This window comes from Phocoena phocoena, chromosome 9 (assembly GCF_963924675.1).
Source record: "Phocoena phocoena chromosome 9, mPhoPho1.1, whole genome shotgun sequence".
Lineage (NCBI taxonomy): Eukaryota > Metazoa > Chordata > Mammalia > Artiodactyla > Phocoenidae > Phocoena > Phocoena phocoena.
Window position 1 is genome coordinate 52,713,489 of NC_089227.1, and position 24,588 is coordinate 52,738,076.

Sequence of the window (24,588 nt, forward strand, 5' to 3'; positions counted from 1 at the left end):
TTTTAAACCATTGCCCTAGTGTAGATAACAATATCTTTTACATAATCAATTCTGAAAGTCAAACTTGTCTTACCACCACTAGTGCTTCTTCATTAAGCAAACTTTCCAGAATCTAAGCAAGGAGTTTTCAAAATTTATAAATCTGCTGATATTCTCTTAACTGAGTCTCAATTATGAGTTCTGTTTTTAGGGGTTCCCATTTCCTAGGGATTGAAATTAAACCCCAATATGGTGTTCAATGCCTTTCATAATCAGAATCTGCTATCTCCACAGCGTTCCCTCTTCTCCTTACCCGCTGTACTTCAGACACAGGTTACTATTTCCTGCCCTTGAATAAAACATGCAATTTTCGGTCTCTGAATCTTTCCTTCCTCTGCCAAAAATAGCCTTTTCCCTTACCCCTTCTCTCATTTTCCTTCTCTGCCTTGATATAGCTACCCTTAAGGTATAACTCAAATGTTACATATTTTGCAAGGCTTCTCTTTCTTAATATCCATAATCTCAATCACTTTTTCCTTTTTGCTCCCACAGGAAATGTTTATAGTTGTTTTACACCATTTATCACTGTGGACTTGCATTGTAGTTACTTGTGAATGTGTGTCTCTTTACCTTCACCCAGGATTGACTGAGATTCTTGATAGTAGTTATAGCATCTTATCCACCTCTGTGTCTCTAGTGTATGTACACAAATTAAATACTTGTGGGATTGAATTGTAATAATCCAGGTACTTGTTTATCAATGTTTTAAGAAAAAACAAAAAGCCGAAAATTCCTTATGTGTTTTTTCTTGATTCTTACGAAGAGAGCTTCAAAATAGTTCTTAGGAATTAAAAGAACATTTTGTGAACAAATATAAAAATCCAGGTATGAAAACAGAAAATTTATTGACTATTTAAATGAATCTTTTCAAATAGCATTAATCAAGTGTTGTAAATGGATATTGCTTATATACTGCTATAAAGCCATATGACCAAGCCACACGGGCTTCACTAAGAATACACAATGAGTATTTTAAAATTCTATGTTAGATATACTTCAGGCTGTGAGTGATCTATATACCAAGAATACATTTTCTATGGTTATGGAAGGAGGGAGAAGAACCTACTAGAAAATATATGGATGAATACAAATTTGCCTTTGATGGGCTTATGCAAGAAAAACAGCTAAGGCAGTTTATCAGTGACTGACAAGTACTTTGCAAGTCAGAAGACTATTTTTTGATGCCAGAATTAGAGATCAGAACCACCTTTGTTCAATGGAGAATGCCACCTTTTGCCTTTTTCCAGATCCTCTCAGTTGCTGTACACTGACCTAACTAATCTCTACCTTAATCAAGGAGTATATACAAAGAGCTCCAGCTTTACCAGATGGTTAAGTATAGAATACATCTACTGCCAAAGATCTGTTGTCCCGTATATAATACGGTGAGCTTTGAATAACCACGTGACCCCTGGGGATCAAACTTGTACCACCCTCTGCCCCACTGCCTTGGCCTGGGGTTCTTCCTCCATGACTCTGCCTGGTACTACAGTTGTCTGCTGTAGCTGAAGCCTTACCTAGAACTTCAGCTCTATTGTTCGCAGCTGACACTTTAACACTGTCTGAAACCCTGTCTTCTGGGTGACGAATTATTTTCTACATCCTCAATACTAACTAGGATCTTACAGTGATGAGCTTTCCAACTCAAACCTGTTTTTCCCTGTTACCTGCTTTCTGAGCTCTTTGCCTATGATCCAGATTTAGGCTTGGACTTCAACTTCTGACTTGATCAAATCAGAGAAGCCCTTGTCTCCTAAGTCACTGACAATTGGATAGAATGACTCTTCCCTTCCCATCCTGTTTTCTCAAGAGCTAATCCTACAAATGGGTCCATTTCCCCAGCTTGCTCTTTTATCTTCTCTGCCTGCTTCTGCCCAAGTTGAGAAGATCTCCGTCTGTTTTTGATCCAGTTTTGGCCTATGAAAATGGTTACTACAGAACATTGCGATTTTTGTTTACAGCAGCTACTGTTCTATCTGCAAATGGACATAATTTGTCCCTTGATTCCTCTGAGGCCAGTGACCCAAGGGTTTGTGCATAATCACACTGCATTTTGCAAGTCTCTACACAGCATATGTAGACATACGTATTAGCTTTCCTTCCTGTTTCTATAGCAGAGGTGAGCTTGTCTGTTATTCTCTGACATGTTTCATGTCTTATTAAGCTTGTGGCTACTATCTTTTCTCCCCCTTCCTCATTCCTTCTCCACACAGTCAGGGTAAGGGTACTAAGGCAGCTGGCACAAAGGAAATATCACAGTAGTTAAGAGGGCAGACTATGACGTTTTGTCATTGAATTTTTTAAAAACTAGCTGTGTTTCCTTAGGCAAATCATCTACCCTCTCAACCTCAGTTATTTCCCTTATCTGTAAATTGGAAAGAATAGTGTATTTTATTCTGTTGTGAAAATTTTAAAACAGACTCAATGTAAAGAGCCTGTTATAATACTCAGCATATTAAGGCTTAGTGGATGTTAGCTATGATTATGATAAGCATTTAAAATGTTTGGTAAATAAATGAGACTAAATAAGAAATCATTAGACTAGGAAAACAATTAAAGGGAAATTATTGTCTATGGAATAAAAATTAAGAGTAAGACTACTTGTGCAAATAAAATCCAGGAGGATATTTTGATGTAATGATACTTGAAGGGGGAAGAAAATTATCAGGAAAACATTTTATTATTTATTTGTTTCTGTTAGCAAGACATTAGAAACATAACTAAAACAAAAATGTATAGGAGAAAGTTTCAGTAGTGTGAGATATAGTCTAGTTGGTAAATTAAAGGTAATTACAGAAGTGATGTCAGCATCATGGTTCCTCTTTTTAGTTCCCCCTTTTCAATAAAAAGTTAGACATTTATTCATGAACAAAAGTGCCTCTGTGGGAGCTGTGGCATCCAGCACCATATGCCAAGGGATGTAAGAGGAGTCTCACCCATCTGTGTATCCAGCAAGAGGTAGACAGACTTTAGTATGGACTGTGGAACCAGAAGAGAAGCAAACTTGCCCCAGCACCTTTTGCCACAGTTGGGAAAAAGCCTGAAGAGTGCTGACCTGAGCAGATATCCACAGACACGAGAGACATTTCAGAAGTCCAGTCTTCCTGACTTCCTGAAGGGGTATTCTAGCATGCCATTGGTGCAGTGAAGTTGGTAAAAACAACTTCAACAGTGCTGCCCCCACCCAAGGCAAGCCTGCACAATGCTGAACTGTCAGGTGGTGGTGACCTCTCCCTCGGGGGAAAAGGAGAGCAGTGAGCGAGTGTCCAACTACCCCAGTGATACAGAACCCAGCTGGAGAAAACTTTCTCTCCAGCAGCACTCAGAGTCCTGAGGACAGGACCTTCATGACTGAGAAGAGGGAGGAAATCAGGAAACAGGGAAATAAGAATAACAAAGGGCATTAAAGGAGAACAGACCATGATGCGTGTGCTCAGCAGGAAGTCCACCCATGAGTATTGGGGAGTACCACACATGTACACACAGCAGGAGCACTCCCTACGGGAGTCAGCAATCACCCCCAGTACCCTATCCACACCTCCTCCCACTCTGCAGCCAGCTCCTGAGTGCAGTAATGAGATGAGATCAAGCTCCAGTAGACAGAATATGCTCAGATAAAGTAAGAAAAAAGAGAGAAGACTCAAATTATGTCACAAATGAAAGAGGAGACATTATAACTGATACTACAGAATTACAAAAGATCATGAGAGACTACTATAAACCATATTATGTCAACAAATCGAATAACTTAAAAAGGAATAGATTCCTAGAAACACACAACCTACCAAAATTGGGAAGAAACAGAAAATGTGAGTAGACCAATAATGAGTAAGGGGATTGAATCAGTAATCAAAATGCTCCCAACACAGATGAGCCCCAGACCAGATGGTTTCAATGGTGAATTCTATCAAACTTTTAAAGAATAATTATAGCCAATCCTTCTCAAACTCATCTACACGTCCAAACTTATTTTACAAGGCCAGGATTACTCTTTTACTAAAGCCAGATAAGGACACTACAAAAAAAGAAAACTATAGACCAATATCCCTGATGAACATAGATGTAAAAATTCTCAGCAAAATATTAGCAAACCAAATTCAACAGCACATTACAAAGGGTCATTCACCAGGATCAAGTGGGATTTATCCCAAGGATGGCTCGTCACATACAAATCAATAAATGTGACACACCACAATAATAAAAACTTTCAACAAACTGGGCATAAGGAGAACATAACTCATCATAATGAACGCCATATATGACCGACCCAAAGCTAAAATAGTTCTCAGTGGTGAAAAACTGCAAGCTTTTTCTTTAAGATGAGGAACAAGACAGGGTCCCATTCTCACACTCATATTCATCACGATACTGGTAGTCCTAACTATAGCAATTAAGCAAGGCAAAGAAAATAAAGGGCATTCGAACTGGAATGAAAGAAGTAGAATTCTCTTTATTTGCAGATAATATGATCTGCAATGATCTGAACTCCCCAAAGACTCCACCAAATAACTGTTGGAACTAATCAATGAATTTAGCAATGTTGCAAGATACAATGTCAACGTACAGAAATCTGCATTTCCATATGCTAAAAGAGAACTTCTGAAAAAGAATTAGAGAAAACTACCCCATTCACTATAGCATCAAAAACAGTAAAATAACTAGGAGTAAATGTAACCAAGAAAGTGAAAGAGCTATACACTGAAAACTATGAGACTTTGATGAAGAAATTAAAGAAGACACAAATGAAAAGATATCCTTTGTTCACAGGTTGGAAGAATATTGTTAAAATGTACATACTATCCAAAGCCATCTATGGATCTAGTGCAATCCCTCTCAAATTTCCAACAGCACTGCAAGGATCACAGTTTTTTAAAAAAGAATCCTGTAATATTTAAGGAACCACAAAAGACACTGAATACCCAAAGAAATCCTTAAAAAGAAGGACACAGCAGGAGGTATCACACTTCCTGATTTCAAAATATACTACAGAGCTACAATGATCAAAACAGTATGGTACTGACATAAAAATAGACACATAAACCAGTGGAACAGAATTGAGAGTCCAAAAATAACCCCCACACACATTTACAGTCAACTAATATTTGACAAGAAAGCCAACAACACTCAATTGGGAAAATAATAATCTCTTTAATAAATGGTGCTGGGAAAACTGGACAGCTACATGCAGAAAAATGAAATTGGACTGGATCTTACACTCTCACAAAAATGAAGTCAAAATATATTGAAGGTTTTAACATAATACCTGTTACCATAAATGTACTAGAAGAATTCATAGGGAAAAATCTCCTTGATATTGATCTTGGCAATGATTTTTTAGATATGACACCAAAACTATAAGCAGCAAAAGCAAAAATCAACAAGTAGGAATACATCAAACTAAAAAGCTTCTGCACAGCAAAATAAACAACCAAAAAGGCAACATATGCAATGGTAGAAAATATTTGCAAACTATATATTGGATAAGGGGCTAATACCTAAAATATACAAGGAATCTACACAACTGAACTTTAAAAAGCCAAACAATTGAATTGAAAAAGGGCAGAGGAGTTAGGCATTTTTCCATTGATGACATCCAAATGGTTAACAGCTACATGAAGAGATGCTCAATGTTACTAATAACTGGGGAAATATAAATCAAAACCACAGTGAGGTATTACAGTGAGGTATCACCACACACCTTTTAGAATGGCTATCAAGAAGACAAGAGATAACCAGTGTTGGTGAGGATGTGGAGAAAAGGGAAGACTTGTACACTCTTGGTAGGAATGTAATTTGGTTCAAGCACTATGGAAAAAATAGAACTACCATATGATCCAGCAATTGTACTTCACGGTATATACTGAAAGGAAATGAAAACAGATATTGAAGAGATATATGCACTCCCATGTTTATTGCAGCATTATTCACAATAGCTAAGATATGGAAACAACCTGAGTGTCCATCAATGGACGAATGGATAAAGAAAATGTGGTATACACACACACACAATTAAATATTAGTCAGCCATGAGAAAGAATAACATCCTGCCATTTGCACCATGAATGGAACTTGAATACATTATGCCAAGTGAGATAAGTCAGACACACAAAACCAAAAACTCACTTATGTATGGAATCTGAAAAAGCCAAACTCATAAAAAAAAGAGTAGAAATATGGTTACCAGGTGCTGGTGGGTGGGAGAATTGAGATATTGTTTAAGGTACAAATTTGCAACCAATGGATAAATAAGTCCTGGAGACCTAATGCACAGCATAGTTATTACAGATAATAATATTGTATTGCAAGTTGCTAAGAGACTAGATCTTAATTACTCCCACCACAACAAAGAAGTGACAATTATGTGATGTGATAGAGGTGTTAACTAACACTAAGGTGGTAATCATCTTGCAATATATAAATGTATCAAATCAACACGTTGTACACCTTACTTACAGGATGTAATACATCAATTTTGTCTCAATTTAAAAAACACAAAACGTTTAAAAAAAAAAGTAACAAATGATACAAGCACAATGTATTCTAGACCAGCCTGCTTAATATAAATTTCTGTGCTGACAAAAATGTTCTTGGTCTGCAAGACCTGCAATGGTAGCCAAGAAGTACACCCCAATGTTCACAGCAGCATTATTTATAAGAGCCAAGATATGGAAGCAATCTAAGTGTCCAACAATACATGAATGGATAAAGAAGACGCGGTGTACATATATATATATGTGTGTGTGTATATATAATGAAATATTCCTCGGTCATAAAAAACAATCAAATTCTGCCATTTGCAACAACATGTATCCCTGACCTTCACCATTAGCAATTACAAATTCTATCCTGTCTGTAAATGCTGAATTATTTGTGTTTCCACCAGCTAGCCTTAGACCTATTTCTTTTTTATTTCCTCCTCTACTGCTTTATTTCTACCATGACATTTGGAACTTCTTACCACACTCTTCACCTAAGTAATTGATATCTATATTCTGTTAATCTGTAGGAATTAAAGCTACTCTTAGAATATTCTTAGAATGATCTATTAATACACAATTATTTTATTACATTCTTAATCATATTAGTGTAGTAAAAGGGTTCTTTATCTCCAAAGACTTTATTTCTTTAGTGTATCAATAGTTTATAAAACAGATTCTAACAGAAGGATTTTCTTAAATTTGTCAAAATTGGGAGTTAACAAAGTACTTCAATTCTGTGTTGTAGCACAGAGCCTTTACACTTGTCATTGAAAATTCCATTTGATTTCTCACAAGAGCATTGTGTTGATACTTAGATTGTATCAACAGGATTGAAAATGTTTGATCTATAATGCATATTTGGTTTATGACATTTCTCTAATTCATTTATTTTTCCATTAAATATTTTTTTTCCTCTAGCCTTCTTCCTTTTTTTCAGAGGAATGTGTTCTTTTGACTTTTCAATCATTTATAAACTTTTCATATCTCTTGGTTCAGAATGTTAGAGTTCATTTTTATTTCACAACTCTGTATAGTTCTAATTCTTCTGAAAACAACTAAAAGTAAAATCTAATTAGATAAAAAGAAATTGGCAGTTGCAATAAAGTATCTGTTCAGATTTGCTGTAACTCTTTTTAATATCAAGTTCATGAATTGAGTTTTCAGTGAGTTCATCATGAATATAAAAAATTTACTCTTTTTGACTTCCGATTAAAAAATCAAACTATATGCATTCCTATGTCTTTTCAATATTTTAAAAGACAGAACATGGTTTTCTTAATGTATTATGTCTGGAGAGCTGCATATATTTTTCTTTTTTCTTCCAGTTTTATTGAGATATAATTGACATGCAGCACTGTATAAGTTTAAGGTGTACAGCATAATGATTTGACTTAATACATCATAAAATGATTACCACAAGAAGTTTAGCGAAATCCATCATTTCAAAATAGATACAAAATTAAATAGAAAAAAATTTTTCTTGTGATGAGAACTCTCAGGATTTACTCTCAACAACTTTCATATGTAACTCACAGCAGTGTTAATAGTATTTATCATGTTGTGCATTACATCCCTAGTACTTATTTATCTTATAATTGGGAGTTTGTACCTTTGTACTGCCTTCATCCAGTTCGCCCTCTCCCCACCCGCCAACTCTAGTAGCCACAAATCTGATCTTTTTCTAGGACTTTGTTTTTAAAGTATAATTGAAACACAACACTATGTCAGTTCCTGGTACACTACATAGTGATTCTATATTTCTATACATTTCAAAATGATTATCATGTTAAGTCTAGTCACCATGGCATACATTTCTCTAAAGAACTTAAATACTGACCCAATCCAGAGAGAGGCAGATTTATTCAGCCTGTACTGCATAACCCTGTCTATTTAGTCTGATCTATGGTTTTCAAAATAGTATTTTAGCAAAACATATTAGCAGATCACATTTTGCCACATTCAATATTTTCTTAATAGCTCTGAAATGATTGGTTATTATTCATTGGTTAGTGTACCCATATGATTATGCATACATCCATCCTTGCTTCTCTCCAAACTCACATGCACTTGGATAGTAGTGTATCCCAGGAAAGCCTGTCTTTCTGGGAAGTTATCATGCTCATCTAATTATACAGAAATTTATCCAAGAGGTTTCAACTTAGTGAAATCAGTGAGAACATATGGAAACAAATACGTTTGGTTCTTCATGACTGATTTATACCTGCATCATGTATTAATTAACAAGGAAAGTTTTACATCATACTAGAAACCTAGGTATAAAGCCTGTGTGAGATAAATGATTCTATTTTTTATCTGTAAGAATTATTTTCTCTGTAAATATAATATTGGAAGATACTTTGTGAGGGCATCTCACAGAAAAATAATTTTATAAGTTACAAATGCAACAAATATGCAAAACTTCTGTGAAACAGCAATGAATGTGTAAGTATTCAAGTCATGGTTCTTTTTATTACAGGGTAATATTACAATACTTTCATCAAGACACAGAAGAAGTTGGTTGCAGGAAAAAATGGCAATATACAAGAACCCAGCTTCCCCATCCCCCCACGAAGATCAATGACTGGACAGCTATTCACAAACAAAAAAGACTCTGGAAGACCACTTAGGAGATTTTAGCAACACCATGGAACAAAAAAAACCCAGAATAATCACTCAAGAAGAGAAGGAATAAACTTGATTTCACCTGTATCATCACATCCCCCAAGTCAGCATTGTTCAGTACCAAAAAGGAATTTCCCAGCTAGAAAGAGTTTCTCTCACCAGGAAAAGCAGCATGGTGTGAACAACCAGCCTCTCCAAGCACTGTGCAAACGTCCTATTTTGATTTTACTCCACCCAGACTGGCAAAGCTGAGATATACAGAGTCAGTAAGGAATGAGGAAGAAAAGCAGAGACTACTATTAGCAGTCACACATGGGCATGTTTGTGGTTCACAGAGAGTTTGCAGACAAACACAACAGCTTCCACCACTGACAAAGTCACCAGGTAGTACAACCACTGAGAACCTCCCTCAGATCTACAAGTTATCACCCCAACAGGTGTTTGCATTTGCTAACACTAACCACCTCAATCCCTCTCTGCCCTTCCAGCTGTGCACCTGCATGCCCCAGTGTGGCCCCCATCACCAGCCTCCACGGCAGCTTGCACACCACAGAAGAACACACCAACATCCAGGGCCCCTGCTCATGGGTCTCGATCACACTTGGTGCTTGCTGGCACCACTGAGTCCACCTCTAGACAGCCTCTCCAGCTGTGCACCTGCACATTCCCAGCCAAACCCCTGTCACTGGCCTCCACTGCAGTGTGTATGCTCAGAGGGGGACTGTGAGGCTACCTGTGAGTGCACTGATCCCAGTGCTTGCAGGCCCAGAGCAGGCCCTGCCTTCTGTTATGGCTGGCACCACCGTGCCAACCTATAACTAGCCCCTCCATATGTGCATCAGCATGCCCAACTGCCTGATCCCTATCACCAGCCTCCACTGCATTGCACAAACCCCAGTGTAAAATACACAGCCATAGGAGAGAACCCTGACAGCCAGGGCCTTGACAGCTGCAAGTGAGCCCATAGTTGGCTCTGGCCTTGCTACCTGCCTTGACCCCCATCACTATCAGTGTGTCTGCACCTGGCCTCTGCCACCATATAGGCACCTGCAGCCAGTCACCACAGCTGATGATGTGAAAACCACTGGCTCTAGACACCACTGCTGCCTGCCCTGGTTCTTAGCTACTGGAATAGGAGGTGCCCCTTAAGACCCTAACACCCTTTGTAGCCACTGTGGACCCACCACCCACCACAGTACTCACCAAGGAGAACACAGTTGTTGATACTGTGAACCCCAGTGGCCTCAGAGACATAATATCCTGCCCAGACTAGGTGCTGCCATGTGCCCCTGAACTTGACACCCTATACAAGCAGACCCAGGGTCACAGCATGATGTAGTGTGCTCTTATTCAGAGGTGAAAGCTTCCCTTATCGAAATCAGTCCATAAAGTCTGGAAGAGGTGGCTGCTGCTTCAAATATGCAGACATCTGCATAAGGCTACAGGGATCACAAAGAATCAGGGAAACATATCTCTACAGAAGGAATATAGCAAACTTCTAGTAACTGACCCCAAAGAAATGGAGATCAAAGAACTCAAAATAATTGTTCTATGTATGCTGAAAGAGCTACAAGAGAACACAAACAACATCAGGATTACAAACACGAATAAAATAGAAAGTCAACAAAGAGAGGAAAAAACATAAAAGAACTTAATAGAAACTTCAGAGCTGAAGAATACAATGACTGAACTGAAGAATTCAACAGAGAACTTCATTAGCCATCTTGAACAGGCAGAAGAGAGAATCAGTGAGCAAGAAGGCAGACTGAAATGATCCAATCTGAGGAGAAAAAAAGAAAAAAGAATGAAAAGGAATGAAGAAAGCCTATGAGAATTAAGGAGAGGCCACCAAACTGAGAATGTATGCATTATTGGAATCCCAGAAGGAAAAGAGGAAGAGAAAAAGTAGGAAGCTTATTAAAGAAATAATAGCTGAGAACTTCCCAACCCTGGGGAGAGGTTTGGACATCTAAGTTTATGAACTGAAAGGTCACCTCAAAATTTCAATCCATAAAGTTCTTCTCCAAGACATATAATAATAAAACTGTCTAAAACTAAAGACAAAGAAAGAATTTTACAATCTCTAAGAGAAACAAACGATTTTTCTCATACAAGGGCACCCAATAAGGTTATCAGTAGGTTCCTCAGACTTTGTAGGCCAGGAGAGAATGGGATGATGTATTCAAAGTACTAGAAAAAAGAAACTGCCAACCAAAAATACTTTACCCATTAAAGCTGTCCTTCAGAATTACAGGAGGAATAAAGACTTTCCCTAACAAACAAAAGCTGAGGGAACTCATCACTGTTAAACCAGACTTACAAAACAAATGTTGAAAAGAGTTTTCAAGCTGAAGCAAAAGATCTCTAACTAGTAACCCGAAAACATACAATACTGGTAAAGATAAGCATACAGTCAGATTCAGAATATCCTAACTGTAATATGGTGACATGCTAACTTAACTCTAGAATAAAGGTCAAAGGACAAAAGTATTAAAAGTAGCTATAGCATGAACAATTTGCTAATGGATACACAATTAAAAAGATATAAATGGTGACAGCAAATCATAAAAGAGGGGCCTAAAGGAACAGAGCGTTTTTTTGTGATTAAAGTTAAATTATTATTATTAACCTAAAATAGGCCTCTGTGTGGTGTGTGTGTGTGTGTGTGTGTGTGTGTAGTTTTTTATATAAGCCTCATGGAAACCACAAAGCAAAATCTACAATAGATAAATGAAAGGTAAATAGAAGGGGATCAAAGCATACCACCATGGAAAATTATCACTTTACAAAGATAGGCAGCAAAAAAAGAAGAAAAAAGGAAGTACAAAACAGCCATAAAACAATGAGTAAGGTGGCATTTGTAAGAACAAAAATCAACAACAAAAAAAACAAAACAAAAAACAGGACCAAACTATATGCTGCCTACTAGACACACTTCAGCTTTAAGTACATGTATAGGCTCAAAGTGAAGGAATGGAAAGATATTCCATGCAAATGGACACCAAAACAAAGCAAGGTAGCTATATAAGACAAATAGATTTCAAGCAAAAATGATAACAGGGGATAAAGAAGGTAATTATATAATGATAAAGGAGTCAATTCATCAAGAAGGTATAACAATTGTAAATATATATGCACCAAACATCAGAGGCTTAAATATATAAAGCATATACTAACATCTGAAGAGAAAAGTAGTATCCAATGAAGTAGGAGAAAGGGACTCCAGATACTACAATTTTAGCAATGGACAGATAATGCAGGAAAAAAAATCAACATGGACATTGGATTTGAACCATACATTAGGTCAAATGAACTTTTTTTTTTTTTAAACATCTTTATTGGGGTATAATTGCTTTACAAAGGTCAAATGAACTTAACCAACAATTTTAGAACATTTCATCCAATAATAACAGCATACACATTCTTCTCAAGTGCACATGGAATATTATACAGGATAAATCACAAGATAGGTCAGAAAACTTCTTAGCAAATAAAGAAGATTGAAATCATACTAAGTGTCTCTTCTGACCACAATGGTATGAAACTGGAAATCAATAACAGGAGGAAAGCTGGAAAATTCACAAGTGTGTAAAGATTTAACAACATGCTCCTGAACAACCAATGGGTCAAAGAAAGCCAAAGGGAAATCAAGAAACAGCTTGAAACAAATGAAAATGGAAGCACAACTTATCAAAACCTATAGTAAGCTACAAAAGCAATTCTAAGAGAAAAGATTATTGAGATAAACACTATGTTAATAAACAAGTAAGATCTCAAGTAAACAACCTCAGTTTATATCACAAGGAACCAGAACAAGAAGAACAAACCAAGCCCAAACTTGGTAGAAGGAAGAAAATAACAAAGATCAGAAGAGAAATAAAATAGAAACCAGAAAAATAATAGCAAGTACTAAGGAAATTGAGAGCTGGTTTTTGAAAAAAACAAAATTGATAAATCTATAGCTAGATTAAAAAAAAAGAAGACTCAAAATCAGAAGTGAAAGAGGAGACATTACAAATGATACTACAGAAATACAATAGATCATGAGAGGATACTGTGAATATATACACACCAACAAAGTGTAGAAACTAGAAGAAATGGATACATTCCTAGAAGCATATAATCTACTAAGGTTGAGTAATAAAGAAACATAAAACCTGAACAGACCAATTACTAATAAGGAGATTGAATCAGTAATCAAAAATTTCTCAACACAGAAAAGCCTCAGTCCAGATGGTTTCACTGGTAAGTTTAATCAAACATTTAAAGAAGAATTAACACTGATACTTCTCAAAATCATCCAAAAAATGGAAGCAGAGAAAACATTTTCAAACTCATTTTACCAGGTCAGCATTATTCTGATACCAAAACTAGATGTGGATACTACAAGAAAAGAAAATCACAGACCAATATTGTTGATGAATAGAGATACAAAAATTCTCAACAAAATATTAACACACCACATTGAACGGGCTCATTCACCATGACCAAGTGGGATTTGCCCCTGGGGTGCAAGGATGGTTTAACATACACAAATCAATAAGTGTAATATACCACATTAAAAGAAGAGAAATAAAAAGTAATATGATCCTATCAATAATCCAAAGAAAGCATTTGACAAAACAGAACATTCTTTCGTGATAAAAACACTCAATGAGTTGGTTTTAAAAGGAACATACTTATCAAAATAAAGGCCATATATAACAAACCCACAACCAACAACATACTTAATGGTGAAATGTTGAAAGCTTTTCCTTTAAGATCAGGAAAAAGACTAGGGTGACCATTCTTACCATTTCTATTCAACACAGCATTGAAAGTCCAGAGCCATCAGACAAAATTAATTAATAAAAAAAAAATTTTTAAAGAAATGAAAGTCATCCAAATAGGAAGAGTAAAATTGTCTTTGCAAATGATATAATCTTATATACAGAAAATTCTAAAGTCCCCACATAAAAACTGCTAGAATGATAAATGAATTCAGTAAAGTTACAGAATATAAAATCAACAGACAGATATCAGTTGCATTTCTATATGCTAACAACAAAACATTTAAAAAGTAAAATAATTCCATTCACTATAAAATCAAAAACAATAAAATACCTAGAAATAAACTTAACCAAGGAAGTGAAAGAACAGTGCAATGAAAACCACAAGACTTTAATGAAAGAAGTGGAAAATGGACAAATGGAAAAATGGACAAAATATTGGAAAGAAAGCCCTTGTTCCTTCATCAAAAGAATTAACAGTGTTAAAATGTCCATATTACACAATCCCTGTCAAAATTCCAATGGCATTTTTCACACAAAACAACAACCCTAATATTTGTAAGAAGCTACAAATGACCCCAAATAGCCAAAGCAATCCTGAGAAAGAACACAGAAGAAGATATCACACTTCGTGATTTCAAACTATACTACAGAGATACTGTCATGAAAACAGTATGGTACTGGCATAAAAATAAAAACATAAATAAAAGGAACAGAATTGACAGCCCAGAAATAACCCCCCACATACATAGTCAACTAATATTTGACAAGAGGGCCAAGAACACTCAATGAGGAAAGGATAGTCTCTTCAGTAAATGGTGTTGGGAAAACTGGATAACCATATGCAGAAGAATGAAATCAGACCCTAATCTTACACCACTCACAAAAATAAACTCAACATAGATTGCATAAATTTAAAACTTGAAACCACAAGGGAAAATATAGGGAAAACGTTCCTTGACATTGTTATTGGCAGCAATTACCTGAACATGACACCAAAAGTACAAGCAACAAAGGCAAAAATAAGTAAGTGGGACTATATCAAACTAAAAGGATTCTGCATAGTGAAAGAAGTAATCAACAAAATAAAAAGGCAACCTATGGAATAAGAGAAAATGTTGGCAAATCATGTATCTGTTAAGGGTTTAATATCCAAATAGATAAAGAACTCATAAAACTCAATAGCCAAAAAAAAAAAAACCCCAAAAAAACCGCCATTTAAAAAATGGGCAGAGAAACTAAATAGGTATTTTTCCAAAGAAGATATTCAAATGACCAATATGAAAAGTGCTCAACATCACTCATCATCAGGGAAATGCAAATCAAAAACATGAGCTATTGTCATATACCTGTTGGAATAGCTATCATCAAAAGACAAGAGATAACGTGTTGGCTAAGGTGAGAAGAAAAGGGGATGCTTTTGCACTCATGGTGAGAATGCAAATTGGTGTAGTCACTATGGTAAACATATGGAGGTTCCTCAAAAAACTAAAAATAAAACTACCATGTGATCCAGCAATTCTACTTCTGGGTTTATATATTCAAAGGAAATGAAATCAGTATCTCAAAGAGATATATCTGCACTCCAATGTTACTTGAAGCATTATTCACAGTAGCCAAGACATGGAAACAACCTAAATGTCTGTCAATGGATGAATGGATGAAGAAGATGTGGTATATACAAGACAATGAAATATTATTTAGCCATGAAAAAGAGGGAAGTCCTGCTGCTTGTGAAAATCTGAATGGACCTTGAGGGTTTTATGTTGTGTGAAATAAGCCAGACAGGGAAAGAAATATTGCATGGTATTGCTTATATGTTGAATTTTTTAAAAAAACCTAGCTCATAGAAACAGAGACTAGAATGATGGTTCTTGAGGGGGAGGGTAGTGGAGGGAGGTTGGGAGATGTCAGTCAAGGGGTATAAACTTACAGGTATAAGATGAAAAACTTCTGGGGATCTGATGTTGAGCATAGTGATTCCAGTTAATAATACTGTATTATATATTTGAATGTTGCTAAAAAGTGGATTTTAAATGCTCTCATTACAGAAAAGAAATTATAACTGCAAGTGTTAGCTAATCCTATGGTGGTGATCATTTTGCAATATATAAATGTATCAAATCAACACTTTGTACACCTTAAGCTTACAAAATGTGTCAATTATATCTCAATAAAGCTGGAGGGAAAACACAAAAGAAAAGCAAAGGAAAACATAGAGCATAATCTTTTAGTGAGATTTACAGTATCAAGTATTAGAAATCTACATTGCCAAAAGAATTTCAAACTTATAGAAAAATTTCAAGAAAAGGCTATGAAATTTTGTATAACTTTCAACTTGGTTGCCCATCTGTTAAGATTTTTTCCTACATTTTCTTTATCTTTGTATATGTATATTTAATATATTTCTCTGAACCATTGGAGAGTAAGTTGCAGATATGACATCTTATCACCCCAATAAGTTATTGTATATTTCCTAATAAAAAGTTCCAAAACCACCATGTTATAATCATAATCACTAAATTATCACTGATATACTATCATCTGAATTACAGATCTTGTTAACAAACTAAACAAGCTCCAATAATGTCTAATTAGAGCAAAAGCAAAAGTTATTGTGGTCCAAGATCTGATTCACTTAGTGTCATGCCCTTTAGCCTCCTTTAATATAGAATATAATTCTTAGGTCTTTAGTATTATCATTTTTTGTCTTTCATATCTTTGACAGTTTTAAAGAGATATCCAATTATTTTGTACAATGTCCAATAATTGGGTTTCCTTAATATTTCCTTATGATCAGATTCAGGTGATTTATATTTGGCAGAATTATCACAGAAGTGGTGTTGTATCATTTTCAGTTCATCTTGTCAGGAGAAACACTTCCTCCTGTCTTAATCCTGTTTATGACAGCTTTAATCCCATGGTTAAGGTGGTGGCAGCCAGGTGTTTCTATTTTTGGTTTTGTAATTTATAAGTATTTCTTGGGGAGATATTTTGAGACTGTATCTTGTTCCTCATCAAACTTTCACCCATAAGCTTTAGTATTAATTTATAATCCTTTTCTCAATTGGTGTGTTGATTGCCAAAATGTGATTTTCTAACTGCACCATTCCTTCTGCATTTATAATTTGTCATTCCATTGTACAAAAGAGGGAAAGGGAATATGAATACATATATACAAACATATTAGCTAGAATTCAATATTTGCTTATATACTTTTTCAGTCTTTGGTCTGAGGATAAATAGTCAAAAACTGTATTCCAAATGTTCCTGTGCTCAAGTTCCACTTCTGGTTAGGATGTAGAATATAGCAAGAGATTCTACATTATTAAATGTAAAATCTGGGTAATCTATGCAATCAAATGCTTTTAACACTCATTAGCAAGCTACAAACATAAAATAATAAGTTGAACTGAATTTCATAGAAATAAGACCCCATGAGGAGAGATGGAGTACATAAACTGTGTCTCTATTAAACAGAGCATGAGAAGAAGAGGTAACAGATATAAAGGCGAGCAGGAAGAAAAAAAGTAACAATTTAATAAATCTTTAAATGTTAAGTAGGTGCCTACCCAATAATTGAGAATCACTGGGAGTTCCAGACACAACAGGAATTATCACCTATTTGACAGTTTTCTTGGGAGACCTCAGAAGGAAGATTAGGGACAGGAAAGACACTTGAATTAGTATGTCTTAGTGACACAGACATGCAAATAGTAACTGGGTGCTGTTGGATGATAAGCCAGAGCTTATTCAGTTTCTTGGACCTTTCTCTCATTGGAAGTAAAAAAAAAATGACTGTTGCTGGCAGAGTGTCAGTGAACTCTTCTTTCCTGTATTCCTCCTCTCTCACTTGGGGATAAGCAGAAGCAGAGGATATTTTCCACTGTGGAAAGGTCAGGAAACCTACTTGTGCCTAGGATCCTCTAATGATACAATGCAGAGTTCTGTGATCACTGAAGAAAGAGCAGCAAAGTCTTGTGCCCAGTTCTCTTCATAGGGAAGAAAATGTTAGGAATGCTCCTGGGGCTTAAGGGCACAATGTATGAAAAATCATGAAGATACTACAAGATAACTGAGAAAATGCCTCTAGTCCCCACTGTGAATCTTTTCATGAACTAATAGTTTACCTCTGGGGGAGACATAAGAGCATGGAGACCTTCTCTGGGTCAGACATGCTGAGGTTATTGAAAGCTAGGTTGGAGCAGGAACAGAAAGAAAAATATTCCTGTATCCCAAAACTCAGACTAGTCACAGAGTATTTACAGTCCACTTTTTGAGGAATTTAAAGTGTGTTACTCTGAAGGAAACTATAGCAAAACCAAAACCTAAAAACAAACCAACTGGCGGCTAGATTAACTCAATCCTCTACACTAATGGCTTAGAAAAGAAGGGGTATTTCTGGGTGTAAATATTATTTAACTTAGTCTCCACTTTTAATCACAATGCCTAGAATTTATTCCAAAATTTGAGACATAAAAATGCAAGGAAAAAAAAAAGTAAGGGCTTCCCTGGTGGCACAGTGGTTGAGAGTCCACCTGCCAACGCAGGGGACACGGGTTTGTGCCCCAGTGTGGGAAGATCCCACATGCCGCGGAGTGGCTAGGCCCGTGAGCCGTGGCCACTGAGCCTGCGCGTCCGGAGCCTGTGCTCCGCAACGGGAGAGGCCACAACAGTGAGAGGCCCATGTACCACAAAAAAAAAAAAAAAAAAAAAAAAGGTAAGGCCCATTGTCAAGAGATAAGGCAATTCACAAAACCAGACCCAGAGATTATCCTGATACTTGAAATGTCAGACACTTTAAAATAACTAAGATTAATATAGTAAAAGTTACAGTAAAAATATGGACAACACACATGAAGAGATGAGGAATTTCATCAGAGAAATGAAAATTATATAAAACTGTAAGAAACTTAAGAAATGAAAAGATTATCAGAGATGAAGTGTTCCACTAGTAGGCTTTTAGCAATAAAATGGACATGTTCCAGGAAGAATCAGTAATCTTTAAGATGGTTTAATATAAATTATCCAAACTAAAAGACACAAAGAAAAACATGATAATCAGTTTAACAGAACATCCAAAACATTGGGCTATTGTCAAGCCATCTACCACAGGTAGAATTAGTATCTTACAAAGTAATGAGAGTAAGAACAGGACAGAACTATTCTAAGAGATAAGAGCCCAGAGGGAGAGTCAAGATGTCAAAGGAGGAGGAGGATGTGGAGTTCATCTATCTCCACGGATGCATCAGGAATACATCTATAGATGCAACAATTCTCACAGAACACTGGCTGAAAACTAGCAGGACACCTTGGACACGGGAAAGGACTATAAAGATCCCTGCATAACTGGGTAGGACGGAAACAAAAAAGGGAGGAGGAGGAGGAGAAGAAGAAGGATGGGACCTGAACCCCAGGGCAGGGGAGCTGAAGCAGAGGAGAGATTCCCAGATTCGGGGAAACCCCCTCTCTGATGGGGAAATCGATTGGGACAGAAGGGAAGAATTGGAGGCTGTTGGAAGAGGGTGTACCAGCAAATCTGTGGCACATGGGACAGAGTGAGAAATACACAGATGGTCCGTACCGCGGCCCTACATGCCCCGGACTGGGACATGTGTTCACAGGTTTGCAAGGGGTCTGGGAGCTGGAGCGTGGGGATTGGAGAACAGGCCCGAAGCAAGAACTGCTGTTGGCTGTGGGGAGACAGACTGAGGGGGCGGGAGGGAGGAAATCTGCAGCAGGGAATGGAGGAAGACCAGACTGCCATGGAAGCAGGGCACCACTGCTGAGTCACATGCAGTGGGAAGAGCCACTATTGTAACCTCTCTCCCCACATGCTGGCACTGGCTGCTGAGCAAAAAAAAAAAAAAAAAAACCCTTAGGGCTGGCCCTCACATGCCAGCTGCAGGGCAATTAAAAAAAAAAAAAAAAAAAAAGCCCTCTCAGGGGTGTTCCTCACATGCCTGCTGCCAGGCACCAGAAAAGGCCCACACTAGGGCCATATCTCTTGTGCCCATGGCTGCTGGCTTCCCTGCGCATTTGGCATTGCTGGGGCTCCCATGATCCAAGCAGTCATACCACCTCTGCACCATGTTCTCACTGGGGCAGAACCAAGAGCTCCAAGGTAGCCTCAGGACCAGACTCCTGTGGGTGAACCACACACAGAGGTGGGGATAAAACCAAAGCTGAACCCCAGGGACTGGGCAACTAAGGAAGAAGATCCAAAATCTTTCCATCAGCTGTACAAGCTGCAGATTAAATCCCAATCAGCTAGGCAGACCCCACAACTATGGAATATCTGAGTAGACACTGAGTATTCCAACAAATGAAAACAGTCTAGCTCTGGCAGCTGTGGACTTTGGGGTCAAGCACATGCAGGAATTGGGCCAGGTCAGAGTCTGAGTGGTCCCCACAGGGCCCACATCAGGTCCAGAGACCAGCCTAGAGGCAGAGGAGACCCTCTTGGGGAGGCAGGGGTGGGCTGTGGCTCACGGTGTGTGCAAGGACACTTAGAGCAGAGACCCCAGGAAAACATAATTATTACTATTAATTTTATTATGTTTTGATTCATTCTGTTGTTGGTTCTGGCTTTTTGTTTAGTTCTGGTTTTCTTTCTTTTTTAAAAATTTGTTGTTTTGTTATTTTAGTTAGTCTTTTGGGATCTCCGTGTTTCATAACATATTTTTTATATTTCCATTTCTACTTTGCTTTTCTGTCATCCTCTGTTTTTTCCCTTTTTATTTTATTATTTTTGAAATCATTTTTATCAGTTTGTTCTGTTTCCTTGCTTTATTCTTCAGCTGGCTCACTGCTTTAGCTTTGTTTTTAGGTTATGTGTTTTTGTTAGTTTTAATCTTAATTGTTTGATTTTGACTTCTATTTGTCAGTTTGTTCTCTTGTTTTTTTGTTTTATTTGGTTCTATTTTTGTTTCTTTTACATGCATGTGTTCCTTTGTTTCTGTTTATACTATTTCTCTGGGATTTTGTCTCTTTTTTTCTTTAATATATTTTCTTTTTTCATATATGTATTTCTATTTCTACATTGCTTTTCTGTTCTTCTGTCTTCTTTCCCCTTACTCATATATTTTTTCTTTTATCATTTTTGTCAGTTTGTTTCTTTGCTTCATTCTTCAGTTGGCACTCTGATTTGGTTTTGTTTTTTGGTTTTGTGTTTTTGTCAGTTTTCGTTTTATCTGTTTGATTTCGTTCTTGGGTTCTTTTGTTTGTCTGGTTGTTCTCTTGCTTTTTGATTTATCTGGTTCTGTTTTTGTTTCTTTTGTGTGTGTGCGTGTTCCCTTGTTTCTGTTTTTGTTTGTTTGCCTTTACTTTTAACCATTTTTCTGGGGTTTTGTTAGTTTTTTTTTTTTAATCCCCTTTATTGGCAGGATGAGTGACTTGTGGGGTCTTGGTTCCTCAACTGAAGTTGGGCCTGAGGCTCTGGGGTGGGAGCACTGAGTCCAGGATACTAGGCCACTAGAGAATTCCTGGCCCTGGGAAGATAAATCACTGAGAGCTCTCCTGTAGGCCTCTATCTAATCCAAGACCTGGCTCCACCCAACTGCCAGCAGCTCCCAGTGCTGGACGCCTCACACCAAACAAGAAACGAGACAGGAACACAAAACCGCCCATCAGCACACAGACTACCTAAAGTCTTACTAAGCTCACAGACACCCCAAAACACACTACCTGACATGGCCCTGCCCAACAGAGGGAAGAGTCTCAGCTCCACCCACCAGAGCACAGGCACCAGTCTCTCCAATCAAGAAGCCTACACAAGCCACTGGACCATCCTTATAATCAGGAGCAGAGAACAGGAGCAAGAGGAACTATGACCCTGCAACCTGGGTAAAGGAGACCTCAAATACTGTAAATTAGACAAAATGAGAAGACAGAGGAATATCTTGTAGGCAAAGGAGAAAAATAAAAACCCATAAGACCAAATAAATGAAGAGGAAATAGGCAAACTACCCAAAAAAGAATTCAGAGTAATGATAGTAAAGATGATCCAAATATCAGAAATAGAATAGAGAAAATACAAGAAACGTTTAACAAGGACCTAGAAGAACCAAAGAGCAAACAAACAGTAATGAACAACACAATAACTGAAATCAAAAATACTCTAGAAGGAATCAATAGCAGAATACCTGAGGCAGAAGAACAGATAAGTGAGCAGGAAGATAGAATGGTAGAATTCACTGCTGCAGAGCAGAATAAAGAAAAAAGAATGAAAAGAATGGAGAACAGTTTCAGAGACCTCTGGAACAACATTAAGCACAACAACATTCTAATTACAGGCATCTCAGAAGAAGAAAAAAGAAAGGGTCCGAGAAAATATTTGAAGAGATTATAGTCAAAAACTTCCCCAACATGGGAAAGCAAATAGTCAATCAAGTCCAGGTGCAGAGAGTCCCATATAGGATAAGCCCAAGGAGAAACATGCTGAGACACATAAAAATCAAAGTAACAAAAATCAAACAAAAAGAAAAAACATTAGAAGCAGCGAGGGAAAAGCAACAAATAATATACAAGGGAATCCCCATAAGGTTAACAGATGATCTTTCAGCAGAAACTCTACATAGACATAGCTTCCATAATAAAAGCTAAGTGAAGTAAGTCAGAGAAAGACATATATCATATGATATCACTTACATGTTTAATCTAAAAAAATGATATAAATGAACTTATTTACAAGATACAAATAGAAAACAAATTTATGGTTACCAAAAGGGAAAGGAGGAGAGAGGGATAAATTAGGGGTTTGAGATTAACAGATACATACCATTATATACAAAATAAACAACAAGGTCCTACTATATAGCACAGGGAACTATATTCAATATCTTATAATAACCTATAGTGGAAAAGCCTGAAAAATATATATACATGTGAGTCAGTTTGCTCTACACCTGAAACTAACACAACATTGTAAATCAACTATACTTCAATAAAAAATAAATATAAGGAAAAAAAATCTTAAAGAAAGGTCATCAGGTAGGAGCAAGATGATATCAGACAGAAATCTGAATCCACACAAAATACAAGAGTGAGAGAAATGGAAAATGGGTATATTTAGAATGCAATGCTGCTTGTTATTAAATAGTATAAAAGATAATTGTAAATAAGATAGTAATATATTACAGGGTTTGTAGCATACAGAGAAACAAAATGCATGACAGCAATAACACCAAGATTAAGTGGGAAGATATAAAAACATGGTGTTGTCAGGTTCTTATATCGTATGTGAGTTGTAATTATATTATTTGAAGTTGCACTGTGATAAACTAAAAGTGAATTTTAGAAAATCTATAGCAATTAGTACAAATAAAACAAAAATAAAAGCCAATAAGGAGATAAAATAGATTAGGAGAAAAAAATCAAAGACAAAGAAGAAGAAAAGGGTTAGACGAGCAAATAGCAAGATAAATTTTAATTTAACCATGTAAAAAATTTTTATTAAATGTAAACGAGCTAAACACTCTAATTCAAAGCAGAATTATTACACTCAATAAAATGCAATATCTAAATAGATGCTGTCTATAAGAAACTAACTTTAGATAGAAAAAAAACAGATTAAATGTAAACTGATGGAAAAATATGCACCATGCAAACACTAATCAAAAGCAAGCTGGAGTGGCTATGTTAACATCAGATAATGTAAGCCTCAGAATAAGAAATATGGGAACCAAGAATGAGAGGGACATTACACAATGACAAAGAAAAACCAATTTATGAAGGGAAAAATAAATATCCTAGATTTATCTGCACCTAAAAAGAGGAGCTTAACCTATGAAGCAAAAACTAGTATAACTAAAAGTAGAAACAGATACAGCCACAGTTATAATTGAAGAATTTAACACTTCTCTCTCAATAATTGATATAACAAGTAGGTAGAAATCTCTAAGGATACTGAAGTTATATGATAGATCATATTCTGAGACATAAAATGCATTTAAATTATGTGATTAGACATAATACAGCATATGTTCTCTATGACAGAATTAAACTAGAAATTAGTAAGATAGGAATCTGGAAAATACCCAAATATGTGCAAATTAAACAATACATTTTTAAATAACCCATGGGACAAAGACTAAATGACAAGAGAAAATAGAAAATAGTTTCAAGTAAGCAAAAATGAAACACATATCAAATTTTTGTGATTAAGCTAAAGGAGTCCTTAGAAATAAATTAATAGGACTAATTACTTAAATTAGAAATAAAGGGCTCAAATCACTTGAACTTTTATTTGAAGAAACTCCCATGTGAGGAAACTTGAGAAAGGAAACCAAATTAAATTCTAAATAAGCAGAATAAAGGAAATGGTAATAATAAGAGCTGAAATTAGTGATTTATAAAACATCTAAGGAGCAGAAAAAATCCATGAAATTAAAAATTGGTTCTTTGAAAAGATCAGGAAGATTGCAAACATTAGTCCATAGTAACCAAAATAAATGTGTGATAATGAGAGAGAGGAGAAAAAACAATTGACAGTACCAGGAAGAAAGGCATATCACTTCAGATTCTACAGACACAGAAAGGGAAATAAGGAAATACCAGGAATGACTGTTTTTCCAAGAAATTTGACAACTTATAATGGACCAATTTCCTGAAAAACACAAAATACCAAAATTCATTCAAGAAAAAAAATACATGACCAAAATTTCCCTTTATCTATTCAA